The 14,645-nt window shown below is 44.5% G+C and overlaps 2 protein-coding genes across 2 annotated transcripts in view; one reads left to right on the top strand and one right to left on the bottom strand.

The window, feature by feature from the left end:
* The window catches only part of LOC134984132 (zinc finger protein ZFP2-like), a 237,785-nt gene that overhangs the window by 134,066 nt on the left and 89,074 nt on the right, over positions 1–14,645 (bottom strand). The gene's annotated exons all lie outside the window — the stretch shown is intronic.
* Positions 1–14,645, top strand: part of LOC134984131 (oocyte zinc finger protein XlCOF6-like) — a 65,535-nt gene that overhangs the window by 47,560 nt on the left and 3,330 nt on the right. The window lies entirely within an intron of this gene.

The raw sequence follows: 14,645 nt of genomic DNA, 5'->3' as shown, positions 1-14,645 counted from the left end.
ACTAGACAAGGCAAGACTAGACAAGGCAAGACTAGGCAAGACAAGACTGAATTTTTTAAACTAGACAAAACAGGACTGGATTTTTAAACACCAGACTGGAATTCTGCACACTAGTTTCTAAACAGGACAGGATTCTAAACACTGGATTGGATTCTGCATACTGAATACTAGACAGGACTGGATTATAAACACCGGACTGGGTTCAGCACACTGAATTCTAGACAGGACTGGATTCTAGACTAGACACTGGACTGGGCCAAAAAAGAAAAAAGTTTTATTTATTTTTTGTGGTAGGGCTGGTGATTATGTTAGGTTCCTGGTGCTCAGAACAAGGGAGATGTTATGAAGTGAGTCCAGAGCACCAGGGCGTAATGCTGGGAAAGGAGAATGGAAAGGTAATAGCCCCTGGCGCCCTATCTCCGTTGTCTCGCCCGTGCTGTCAGTACACTCTTGCGAGACTATGGTTGCTTGAGCCCATGGCAGCCGCATTTGAAGGGCGGATTACGTCTGCCCAACTTCGATGACCCCTCAGGTCTTAATGAGAGACAAAGAGTGTACCGAGACAGGGTGATAACAAGGGGCCCTCTAACTGAAACAACCAAAGCCAGGGGCTATTAACTAGCCTAAAACCAAATGCATGTGCGGCTTGCCGCCAAAGGAAAAGAACAACAAAGGAAATGCTGACCACACGCCGACACCATACTTTTGTGTACCGGCGGTGACAGCATAAGCAGAACCCTCTGCAAAACACCAGTGACAGGAATAATAACAGAATACAGCGGCCTAGGCCGACGGACGCGGCAGAGCCGCTACTCACGGAACCGGTACAAATACTGGCAAACGGACAGGAACCTCCAATGCTGCCGGCACAGACTCTCAGAACTAGATGACAGGCAGAATCCCAAAACGACAGACCGGTGAACACCAAGAAGCCAGAAACTTGACCAGGCACAGGCAAAGCCACTGGACTTCAGGACAGGAACGCTTAACGGCAGGACACGGGATCAGACACAGGAATCGACACAGGGACTGACACAGGAATTCAGGAACTGGCAGGAACAAGCTCAGAACTCAAGCAGACTGGAAACTTAGAAATATCACCAGCATCTGTGAATTGCAGTCAGCCAGCATATAACAGAGAGGCCGAATTAATAATTTCATACAGCTGCCCTGTTGCATGACTCCAAACTGACAAGATGCAATTAGCAGCCAGGTGAGGCTGAACACATGGGAACAAGCTGCAATTACACAGACTCACCAGCGGCAGCAACCAAGAGTATTCTAAAACAGAGCAACGGGAAATCCTGGCCTGCAAGACAACTTATAAACATAAAATACATAACTGACATGCAAAACAGGAATGAGCCACAGCCGTGGCTCATAACAAGAGGATGCTGGGCGACCGTCCCAGTGCGGAATAAATCTGCAGTACTTGTACATAGTTACTGATGTAGTTACACGAGAGTTGTGTACGGTTGAGATCAGACTGTTTCTGATTTCTGTTGTTCATGCTGTTAACTGGTTTAGTTATATACCATGTTATACGGTGTGTTGTGGTGTGAGCTGGTATGTATCTCACCCTTAATTCTTTTCCTCGAAATGTCCGTCTCCTCTGGGCACAGTTTTATAACAGGTCTGGAGGAGGGGCATAGAGGGAGGAGCCAGCTCACGCCCATTAAAAGGTCTTAGAGTGCACATGTCTCCTGCGGAGCCCGTCTATACCCCATGGTCCTTACGGAGTCCCCAGCATCCTCTGCGGACTAGGAGAAAAAGATTTACCATTAGGTTTAAAATCTTATTGTTATCCTGTGGATAACCTGTGGACCCAGCCGGATAAATATACGTTATGGTAAGAACTTACCGTTGATAACTGTATTTCTCATATGTCCACAGATTTCCACCCTGACGCACTCGATTTGAGAAACTTTATACTGACTAACCTCTTCCCTCTTGCATGGAAGGGTGTGCAAGTGTGTTCTTCTCGCCTGAATAGGGTTCTACATAAAGCTCCTGCCTAAATGCTTTGGAATACAACTGATTTCACTGAGCCAGTGGGCGGGGATATATGGACGAGCCTGTTTCATCCTGGGAGGCCTGAAAGCTTGTGATCATTTGGTGCCAATCCGCTGTCGCTCCATCATATCCCATTGTTATCCTGTGGAAACCTGTGGATATAGGAGAAATACCGTTATCAACGGTAAATTCTTACCATAACGTATATTTAACTAACAATAATGAACAGTGGAGTTTTGGTTCATGTATTGCTCAGTGCATTTAAGCCTGCAGCCCCCGACAAGGGACCCCACTATACTGCAGGTCCTACTCTATTGCTAAAAATAATTACCATAAAAACAGCTATCACATTAGTGTTAAACTTTAGGTTTGCTCTCAGCGGCGGAACAGTGGCCGAAATGCTTGGATTGGTTTTCAGAGCACCAGTCTGACGTATCGCTACATCTTATGTGGCCCTCCAATTCACCAGATCTGGGACTGCTTGGCTGGGTCCAGCATTGTACTGTTGGTTCAGTTCCTGATGCGTTTGGAATGATTGGTGGTTGCTAGGCGCCCTAAATACCTGTGGTCCCGATTTGTCATGATCTACTTTCACCCACTGTTCCGCCGCTGAGATTCTTGGTGTCCAGGCTTCTTCCACTGTAGATGGATACTACTCACTGTCTACAAGGGATCACCAACAAACAAATGCCGGTCTCGGCCACAACCAATGGCTCCCTTTTGCCAGTTGCATCACGTGCACGACCCATGGTTTCATCTGAAAAAGAAACAATATCTCAACAAATTTGCATTGTATCAATACCTCAGACATTCACAATGATCATCCAGTAGTTTTAGTGTCACCATCTACACCCATGTGCACGTCCCGTGTCGTTGTGCTCTCTCTCTCTCTCTCTCTCTCTCTCTCTCTATATATATATATATATATATATATATGATATTTATATTAAACCTTATTGAAGGCAGAAGGCAAAGACTGGGCACGCTTAGCCCCAGAATACAGCCCATGGCTTCATAGGCGTCACTAGGCTGTGACAGTGAAAGGTGCCAAGAGTGAGCGGAGCGAGCGGCTTTAGGGCAGTAGGAGTGGGGGACTTAATAGACTGGGTATTTTTCCCAGTGGTGGCTGAGAGCTATCAGGTAGGGTAGATAAGAAGCCACTTAGTGAGGAGAGCTCCAGAAAGCACGTCTGGATGGACCACGCTCCTCTTATTTATTATTTTATATACTAACAGGGGTGACAGGTGTTGTACAGCCCTACAAAGGCAGATCCAATCTCTTTCTCATCAGACTCTGCTGTCTTCCCTGCACTCTCACTCAGATGTTCACTGCTGCCAGTAGCACACGTATGAGAGGCAGAAGTATGGCGGCAGCTGTATAGATCCTGATATGTAATTCTCTTTACACACACCATCCTTATTACTATTGAGAATATAGAGGTAAGACACTGATGTAAAAATATGATTTTAATTACCTACCGGTAAATCCTTTTCTCGTAGCTGTTATGCACACCAGTGCCTGCAGGAATGTACTGGTGTCTGAACAGAGAGGGATGCAAAACAAATGAACTAACAGACAGACTGGGAAATATGACATCACGTACACAGAAAGTGATAGGGTAACAAAACCAACACAAAGTGAACAGATAAGCCCAGAGGCTAAGAAACTGGGTGTCTCCCTAGTATTACAAATGCTCAGATGGAAAAAGCAAGATGTTGTGTTTTAATACGTAGAGAACCCGAAATGCTGTTGCTAAGGGCAACAGCAAAACCCTAAAGGGTTACCAACGGGTGTGGCAGCAAACTCCTTGGTCAGAGATGGAATAGTAGACACAAGGAGAGTCTCCACAATCCTATTTCTCACTTGCAGGGCACAGGTTCAGCTTCCTGCCACTAAACTGACACATGGACGCCCTGCACAGTGAGAGAGGATTAAGCATGCAGGTCTGAAAGTACAGCCACAAACCTGCTGGGTTCACAGAATAGCAAAAGAACTTCAGCAGGCTAAACGACTGACTCCAGTCTTACTGCTAGGTCTGGATTGGCAGAGTGTAGTACCAAATCTCCAGGCCTATTTGCAGTAAGCAATAACAAATACAAAGCTACACAGTACTGGCTAATTTTCAGGAACTGACTAACCAACAAAGATTCAGCAGCATCTGCTTAATCTGAGAAGAGGCCTTATAAAGCAGGTGCTGTCCACGCCCCACTCAGACCTCACAGACTGTGAGCACAAAAACCAGCACCGGATCCCCTGCCTGTAACCACTGCACAGCAAAAGACCCGAACTGGAGTATCAGCTGCGCTCAGGTTACTCCGCTAGCACTTGTCTCCCGGTTGCCATGACGACGTGGCAGCACAGGGCAGGAGACCCTAACAGTAGCCTGTAGAAGATGCTGGGATCCATTTCATGGAAATGTACCAAAGCTCCCAGTACAGGAGGGAGAGTGCTGAGGTTCCTGCAGAACTGATTAACCAAACTTGAGGTCCTCAGAGGCCAAAGTATAGAACTTGTAAAACTTAGCAAACGTGACCAAGTAGCTGCTCGGCAAAGCTGAATAGCCGAGACACCCTGTGCAGCTGCCCTGGAAGAACCCACTTTACGGGTAGAGTGCGCCTGAACAGATTTTGGAATTGGCAATCCTGCCGCGGAATAAGCATGCTGGATAGTAATAAATAAAGGTGATTCAGCGCTAGTGACTAGTTAGATAATTATTAAAATTTATTGAAAACATACATTGATTTCTTGTATAATAACATACACTTTACTGTTGCAACAGATAAAAAATGGTGGTACCACGACACAAAAAATGAAATATAAAAATAAAAAATAAAAAGTTCCAAAAAATATATATGTATAGGGCCTAGATCAACACTGCTTATTGGTTGAATAAATTCTTAGATTGCTGGGTATGTAGCAAGATGCCTTATCCTAGGGAAATGAATAACGGTGTTACCAGTTTGCTGTAGTGAGTCCTCCACTCGGTTAGCACTCCGTAGTCATGGGGATTCTCTCACTTCTTTGATTGTCCCGTGCTGGAATTAGTGAGGGAGATGAACCCTGATAGGTCCTGATGCAATATCTTCCCTGGAGTTATTCCATGCGGGTCACCGTTCCCAAAAATGGATAGCCGGCAGATCTTGTAGTTAGTGGATCCCAGTCTTTGTCACCAACGCGTTTCACTGCTGGTGCAGCTTTCTCAAGGTGTATATGCAGTGTAAAAAGAGCCCTTATATAGCAGTGTTGATCATAATCGGCTACAGGTGTGCAGTTTCCAATCAATTCCTAAATTCATCAAATCTAAAAACTAATCTAGTTAAATTAATACATAATTTGCCAGAGGACAGTCCTATTAAACAATAGTAAAAACGAAATGTTGAAATACCTTAAAAAATGATTTTATTAAATTCATAATGGTCACATGATCGTTTGTCCCGGAAGTGGGAAGCGATCACATCCTGGATTCAGGCGTGCGTGTCACCCCTCTATTTCACTTCAGTGAAAGAGAAAGGTTTGTCTGGTCAAAATATAGCACGTGATCGGAGTTCCGATCACGTGACCCGCCCGTGACGTCTCTCTCCCCCTTCGGCGAGAGAGAGGTAATATGTAGTTAGTCAGAATAGGACACGTGATCGGAGTTCCGATCACGTGACCCGCCCGCAACGTCTCTCCCTCGCTTCAGCGAGAGGGGAGGTAAGTCTAGTCAGATAGAGACACGTGATCAATTTTAATGCCGGACAGATTTTCAAAAACAGATGTAAGTTTGTCCAATCACATGACCTTAATCATGGTCAGGACATTAACATACATCCCGTTGTCCAGCATCACCAAGAGCCATCAAAATGTATATATAGGTCTTCATTAGGAAAAAAATATATAATAATTATTATATGGCAAGGGGGATGTTGGAACAAAAATGCCATTTTAATATCCTTCTAACCACATCATTAGCATGACACACATCCAACAACCTTCTTCCCTCCTGGATGATACCACATATTTAGTTTAGAATTTATCATTTTTAATAGATATAAAATAAATAAAAGCAGACCATAGCATCATTGGCTCCATAATAATCTCATTTATCTTCTAATTATAATAACCAAAGTAGTCTCATGCTCATAAATGGTAGTTGAGCATCTTATAATAAATAGGTAAAGATCAAATTCTTGCATATTCATTGGTTCATTCTTCAGTTAAACTCATCTAGTATCTTTTGACAATTTAATGATCACATATAACATGGTCTAGCAGCACAAAAGATCATTATTATTTCATCAGAGATTCCGTCATATGGTGTGATATAAGACACAATAGAGCACAAATATATCTAGAAAATATTATTTCTCATATATATTTTTTATTATTATTTTGTATATGAATTGATCTTTGGTATAATAAAGAAAATCCTCGTGACAGATCAGCTTCTCCACCTCTGAAATAACATCTCCCTTCAGAGAAGTGCATTCAGCTCTAGGGCCTCATTGAGACCGCTAGGATATAATGAATCAAGCTGGAATGTCCAGAAAATTTCCTGTTTGCATAAGCGGGTGTATCTGTCACCCCCTCTCTCAGTTTTCTTGATGTGTTCAAGACCTGTAATGGTCAGGGATGATGGATCTTTGTTATGAAATTTGAGAAAATGTCTTAGGACACTATGGTTGGTTACCCCATTCACAATATTCCTACGGTGCTCCATGAATCTGATTTTGATACTTCTTGTTGTACTTCCCACATAATTCAATTTACAGCTACATTGTAAGCGGTAGATGACCCAAGAGGTATTACAGTTAATAAAACTTGATATTTTTATAATTTTCTGGTCCACAGGAGAGACTATTTCTTTAGTTTTATTGCACGTATGAAGACAGGTTGTACACCGGTTTGCCCCACATTTGTAGAAGCCATTAGTTAATGGAGGTAACCATGACATACCTTTGGTATTATTTGAAGGTATAGTCTTCAATTGGCTTGGGGCTAGGATTGTTTTCAGTGACTTATTTTTCTTGAATATAAATTCTGGATTAGGAGGAAGTATCTTGGACAAAAGGGGGTCACTTTTTAACATAGGATAATTTTGTTTTATAATGGATTTGATCCTTTTTGATTCATTATTAAACTTTGAGATAAAGGCCAACTCTCTATTCTTTTGGTCTTGATGAACAGTTTTGGATTTGTGGACCAATAGTGACTGTCTGTTCATTGCTAATGTTTCTTTCAAGGCAATGTCTAGAATATATTGAGGGTATTCTCTATCTCTGAATTTCTGTATTAATTGGTCTGCTTGTGACAAGAAAGATTCCATGGTAGAGCAGTTCCTACGTAGTCGCATCAGTTGGCCCCTTGGAATGTTCTTTTTCCAGGGGTCATAGTGTGCGCTTTTATAATGTAAGTAACCGTTGTTCCCTACTTCTTTCACAAAATTGGAAGTCAGGATACAGTTATCTTCAATACTAAGGGCTATGTCCAGGAAAGAAATGTTAGTTTTACTAAAGTGAGAGGTGAACTGTAAATTATAAGTGTTGTTGTTGAGAAAACAAACAAACTGTGAAAAAGAATCCAAATCCCCATCCCAAATAATAAAAAGGTCATCTATGTATCGGCCGTAGAAGACCAGCTTCTCCCCGAACCCGCTTTGCCACACAAATCGGTCCTATAATTTGCCGACATAGAGGTTAGCGTAGCTCGGGGCGAATCTGGTCCCCATGGCCGTGCCCATAGTTTGAAGATAAAAAGTGTCCGAAAAAAGAAAATAGTTGTGTGAAAGAATGAAGGATATAGAGTCGACTAGAAATTGTTCGTGTCTCTCGGAGAGGTCATGATCATGGGAAAGTATCTCATGTATAACTTGCACCCCCAAATTATGGGGGATGTTCGTATAGAGAGCCGAGACATCTAAAGTCGCAAATGAATAGGTCGATTTCCACTTAACATTCTCCAATAATTGGAGGAAGTGTGTGGTATCTGAGATGAATGACCTCAACCGAGAGACACGAGGTTGTAGAAAACTGTCGACATAGGCTGTAATTTTTTCCTAATGAAGACCTATGTATACATTTGATGGCTCTTGGTGATGCTGGACAACGGGATGTATGTTAATGTCTTGACCATGATTAAGGTCATGTGATTGGACAAACTTACATCTGTGTTTGAAAATCTGTCCGGCATTAAAATTGATCACGTGTCTCTATCTGACTAGACTTACCTCCCCTCTCGCTGAAGCGAGGGAGAGACGTTGCGGGCGGGTCACGTGATCGGAACTCCGATCATGTGTCCTATTCTGACTAACTACATATTACCTCTCTCTCGCCGAAGGGGGAGAGAGACGTCACGGGCGGGTCACGTAATCGGAAATCCGATCACGTGCTATATTTTGACCAGACAAACCTTTCTCTTTCACTGAAGTGAAATAGAGGGGTGACACGCACGCCTGAATCCAGGATGTGATCGCTTCCCACTTCCGGGACAAACGATCATGTGACCATTATGAATTTAATAAAATCGTTTTTTAAGGTATTTCAACATTTCGTTTTTACTATTGTTTAATAGGACTGTCCTCTGGCAAATGATGTATTAATTTAACTAGATTAGTTTTTAGATTTGATGAATTTAGGAATTGATTGGAAACTGCACACCTGTAGCCGATTATGATCAACACTGCTATATAAGGGCTCTTTTTACACTGCATATACACCTTGAGAAAGCTGCACCAGCAGTGAAACGCGTTGGTGACAAAGACTGGGATCCACTAACTACAAGATCTGCCGGCTATCCATTTTTGGGAACGGTGACCCGCATGGAATAACTCCAGGGAAGATATTGCATCAGGACCTATCAGGGTTCATCTCCCTCACTAATTCCAGCACGGGACAATCAAAGAAGTGAGAGAATCCCCATGACTACGGAGTGCTAACCGAGTGGAGGACTCACTACAGCAAACTGGTAACACCGTTATTCATTTCCCTAGGATAAGGCATCTTGCTACATACCCAGCAATCTAAGAATTTCTTCAACCAATAAGCAGTGTTGATCTAGGCCCTATACATATATATTTTTTGGAACTTTTTATTTTTTATTTTTTATTCTTATATTTCATTTTTTGTGTCGTGGTACCACCATTTTTTATCTGTTGCAACAGTAAAGTGTATGTTATTATACAAGAAATCAATGTATGTTTTCAATAAATTTTAATAATAATTATTATTATAACTAGTCACTAGCGCTGAATCACCTTTATTTATTGTTATATACAAAGGGTCTGACTAGCCCTTCCTATTTCAGCTGCTTGAGGATATACAACACATGTCAGCGCCATCTCTACTTCGGTAGTTTACATTCCATGCTGGATAGTAAGCCTGATCCAGCGTGAAATTGTCTGCTTAGAAGCAGGACACCCAATCTTTTTGGGATCATAAAGTACAAATAGTGCGTCTGACTTCCTGTGACGAGTAGTTCTCTTCACATAGATTTTCAAAGCCTGCACGACATCCAAGGACTTTGAGGTAATTGAGATGTCAGTAGCTACTGGCACCACAATAGGTTGGTTGATATGAAAAGCCGGCACAACCTCAGGGAGAAATATCTGACGCGTTCTGAGCTCAGCTCTATCCTCATGTGAAATCAAATAGGGGCTCTTGTGCGACAATGCCCCCAATTCTGACACACGTCTGGCAGAAGCCAAGGCCAACAACGTGATCACCTTCCAAGTAAGAAACTTTACGTCCACCTCTTGTAAAGGTTCGAAGCAATCCGATTGCAGGAACTACAGCACCACATTAAGATCCCACGGTGCCATAGGAGGCACAAAGGGTGGTTGGATGTGCAGAACTCCTTTCAAGAAAGTCTGAACCTCAGGGATAGCAGCCAATTGTTTCTGGGAGAAAATAGACAAGGCCAAAATCTGTACCTTGATGGAGCCCAAGCGTAGGCCAACACCTGCTTGCAGAAAGAGGAGAAAATGTCCCAGTTGAAACTCCACCGTAGGAAACTTTTTGGATTCACACCAAGACACATACTTTTTCCAAATTCGATGGTAATGCTTAGACGTTACCCCCTTGTATCAGAGTAGGAATAACCTTATTCGGAATGCCCTTCCGTGCTAAGATCTGGCGTTCAACCTCCATGCCGTCAAACGTAGCCGCGGTAAGTCTTGATAGGCAAACGGCCCCTGCAGTAAAAGGTCCTAGCGAAGATGAAGAGGCCTCTGATCCTCCAGCAGTAATGCCAGAAGATCCGCGTACTAAGCCCGCCTTGGCCAGTCCAGAGCAATGAGGATCGCCGGAACTCTTGATCTTTTTATTAGTTTGAGAATCCTTGGGATGAGTGGAAGTGAAGGGAACACATACACTGACTGGAACACCCATGGAGTCACCAGGGTGTCCACCGCCACTGCCTGTATGTCTCGTGAGCTGGAACAGTACCTCTGAAGCTTCTTGTTGAGGCGAGAGTCCATCATGTCTATCTGAGGTATACCCCATCGGCGTGTTACCTCTGTGAATACTTCTGGGTGGAGGCCCCATTCTCCTGGATGGAGATTATGCCTGCTGAGGAAGTCTGCTTCCCAGTTGTCCACTCCCGGAATGAAGATCGCCGACAGTGCCAGTGTGTGTCAGGATTCTTGTTACCTCTGACATTGCAGCCCTGCTCTTCGCTCCACCCTGCCTGTTTATGTAGGACACCGCTGTGATGTTGTCTGACTAAACCTGAATAGTTTGATCTTGCAGAAGATGAGCCGCTTGTAGAAGGCCATTGTATATGGCCCTTAGTTACAGAATGTTTATTGGAAGAACCGATTCCTGGCTTGACCACTCTCCTGTGAAGTTTTCCCCATTGGTGACTACTCCCCAACCTTTGAGGCTTGCATCCATGGTTAGAAGAATCCAATTCTGAATCCCGAACCTGCGGCCCTTGAGCAGGTGAGAAGTTTGCAGCCACCAGAGTAGTGAAATTCTGGCTTTCAGTGACAGGCATATCGGCTGGTGCATGTGAAGATGCGATCCCGACCACTTGTCCAGGAGATCCAGCTGGAAGAACCGTGCATGGAATCTTCTGTATTGTAGAGCCTCGTAGGAGGATACCATCTTCCCCAGAAGGTGAATGCATCAATGAACCGATACCCGGGGAGGTTTCAAGACATCCCGGACCATTGATTGGATCACCAATGCTTTCTCCACTGGTAGAAACACCCTCTGCATTTCTGCGTCAAGTATTATCCCCAGGAAGGGCAGTCTCCTTGTCAGTTCCAAATGTGAATTTGGAAGGTTCAGGATCCACCCATGATCCCAGAGTAGTTGAGTTGAGAGCGCAATACTCTGCAACAGCTTCTCCTTGGAAGATGCCCCTATCAGCCTATCATCCAGATATGGAATTATGTTCACTCTCTGTTTCCGTAGGAGGAGCATCATCTCCGCCATGACCTTGGTGCACACCCTCGGTGCTGTGGAGAGGCCAAATGGCAACGTCTGGAACTGATAGTGACAGTCCTGTAGTGCAAACCGTAGAAAGGCCTGGAGAGGTGGGATCAGATCGGAATGTGATGGTACGCATCCTTGATATCAAGGGATACTAGGAATTCCCCCTCCTCCAGACCTGAGATCACCGCTCTCAGAGACTCCATCTTGATTTGGAAAACCCTCAAGTAGGGGTTCAACAATTTCAGGTTCAATATAGGCCTTACCGAACCGTCCGGTTTTGGTACCACAAACAGGTTTGAGTAATAACCCTTGGTTTTTGGGTGAGGTGGAACTGGAACAATGACATTTGTTCGTACCAATTTTTTAATGGCTTCCTGTAGGATAGCACTTTCTGTCAGCGAAGCTGGTAAGCCTGATTTGAAGAATCTGTGAGGTGGGAGTTCCTGAAACTCCAGTCTGTACCCCTGGGTAACAATATCCGTCACCCAGGGGTCTAGGCATGATGACGCCCAGCTGTGACTGAAATCTTAGTCTCGCACCCACCTGCCTGATCTTCAGGCTGGGAGGTACACCATCATGCTGAATATTTGGAGGAAGCAGAACCTGGTTTCTGTTCCTGGGAACCTGTTGGTGCAGGTCTTTTGGATGTTCCCTGACCTCCTCTAAAGAAGGTGGGAGGGGGTTTGGATTTTTAAAATTTTGCGGTCCAAAAGGACTGCAGTATAGGATAAGATTTCCTAGCTGGGGCTGCTGCGGAGGGAAGAAATGTCGACTTACCCGCTGTCGCCGTGGATTCCACGCATCCAATGCGTCCCTAAATAGTGCCTGACCTGTGAATGGCAGGAACTCCACACTTTTCTTGGTTTCTGCATCCGCAGTCCATTGGCGTAGCCAGAGTCCTCTGCATGCCGAGACAGCCATGGAAGTAGCAGGCCAATGTCCTTCATGTTCTCCACCATGAAACCTGCAGAATCCTGTATGTGATGTAATAACAAGTCAATGTCACTCCTATCCATAGTATCTAAGTCCTCTAGTAAGGTGCCTGACCACTTTACTATGGCTTTAGAAATCCACGCACAAGCAATAGTGGGTCTTAAAGCCACGCCTGTAGCAGTGTATAGTGATTTGAGCGTAGTCTCAATATTGCGTCAGCCGGCTCCTATAAGGCGGTTGAAGCAGGGACAGGTAAAACCATCTTTTTAGACAGCCTATATACAGAAGCGTCTACAATAGGTGGGTTTTCCCACTTCTTTCTATCCTCTTTTTGGAAAGGGAAAACAAAGAGAATTCTTTTAGTGATCTGGAATTTTTTCTATGGGTTTTCCCAGGATTTTTAAAACAAGGAGTTTTAACTCCTTAGAAGCAGGGAAGGTAAGCGAGGATTTCTTATTTACTGTAAAATAAGATTACTTGTTCCAGAACCTTCTCAGAAATATGCAAAACATCCCTAATGGCTTCAATCATTAGCTGCACCTCTTTAGCAAGGGATGCATCCCCCCTGCATATCCCCATCACCGTCCCCTGTATCAGAGTCGGTATCAGTGTCAGCTTGCATTATCTGGGCAAGTGTATGTTTTTGTGGGTATGTAGGTGGGGTTTTAGATGAAGTAGTGGGAGCTGAATACTTCAAACCCACTACAGATTGTCTCAAAAACTGCGTCTCTTTCTCAGTATGTGACATCCTTGTTGAAATCTGGGATATCATTCCCCTTAAAGTATCCACCCATGGGGGTTCGGAGTCAGAAGGGTGAGACAGCACATTGCAGTCCTGAGTACATGGAATAGACTCCTCAGGAGAAGATAAACACCCTGCAGCACAGGACACAGAGTCCTTAGACATGGTAATGTGGATACACACACACAGGAAAATGTCAGACACAGTTTCCCCCAGAGTACCTTCAGAGAGTCACAGAGTATAAGGAGCCAGCCACACAGCGCCCCTGCAGACAGTTATTATGATAAAAGCCCGGCGCTGACTGACTAACCTTAATAGGGAGGGCAGTGCTCCCTGTCAGTGTCCTAGTTCCTATGATCTGCAGAGAGAAAATGGCGCTGGTGAGTACTGGATCCGCTCTGAGAGGAAGCCCCGCCCCTTGTAATGGCATGCGGCTTCCTGCACTAATTGTTTATACTGGCCTGAGGGTTTTAGTGATAACAGGGGGATTAGCCCCTGTTAGCTGTGTGACCAGTGTAGGGTTTATCCACGCTGGCTGAGGACGCCCCTCAAAGCACCTACACTGTGTGTTGCTGAGCCTTCCTGGAGCGCAGCCTGTCAGAGCTACGCTCCCACCCTTGTGCCGCCATACCCTGCCGCTAACTGAGACGCTGGTGCTGTACTCACCACTTTTCCTTCTTCTGGCTCTGTTAGGGGGGTGGCGGCCGTGCTGCGTGAGTGAGCAGTCACCTCGTGGGCTTGCGATCAGCACCCTCAGGAGCTCAGTGTCCTGTCAGCGGAGTAGGGAACCATTAACTCTTCTGGAAGTTGGTTCCTATTCCCGACCCCCCCTAAGTCCCACGAAGCAGGGAGGCTGTTGCCAGCAGCCTTCCTGTAACCTAACTAACTCTAGAAAATAAACACCTAAGAAAACTCCTAGGAGTTCCCCTAGCTGTGACCGGCTCCTCCGGGCACATTTTCTAAACTGAGTCTGGTAGGAGGGGCATAGAGGGAGGAGCCAGCCCACACTATTAAACTCCTAAAGTGCCAGTGGCTCCCAAAGGACCCGTCTATACCCCATTGTACTAAATGGACCTCAGCATCCTCTAGGACGTAAGAGAAAGTAGATTATAACTTAGGGTGTGCCGACCTGAAGCTGCTAACACTTTATTAACACTTATGATTTTCCCTATCACTTTGTATATATTTTTGTATTTTAAACACACTTCACTTACATAGTACTTATGTGCTTCTTATTAACCCTTAATAATTTTCACCTGTGTGCTGACCTGGGGTAGCCGACCTGTGCCGACGTGATGGGGTCCTGCACCCCGGACCCATACCTAGTATTAGGGACCCCCAGTGATGGAGACGCCTTGCCGATCGACCTGGGGGCTTAACCCTATATCTGCAGTTATACGCAACTAAGATCTCCGTATTATCTGATTATTATGTAGTATTACTTTTCACTCAGTGTGCATTAGGGAACACAATTTTTTTTATTACACAGAATTACCCCACCCTTTTAGCACCTGAGTGACATCACAATCTGATTGAGCAGCTTA

The sequence above is a fragment of the Pseudophryne corroboree genome, assembly GCF_028390025.1.
Source record: "Pseudophryne corroboree isolate aPseCor3 chromosome 3 unlocalized genomic scaffold, aPseCor3.hap2 SUPER_3_unloc_38, whole genome shotgun sequence".
NCBI classification, from domain to species: domain Eukaryota; kingdom Metazoa; phylum Chordata; class Amphibia; order Anura; family Myobatrachidae; genus Pseudophryne; species Pseudophryne corroboree.
The sequence above is the reverse complement of the archived record's forward strand: the minus strand, read 5'-3'. Positions and strand labels throughout refer to the sequence as shown.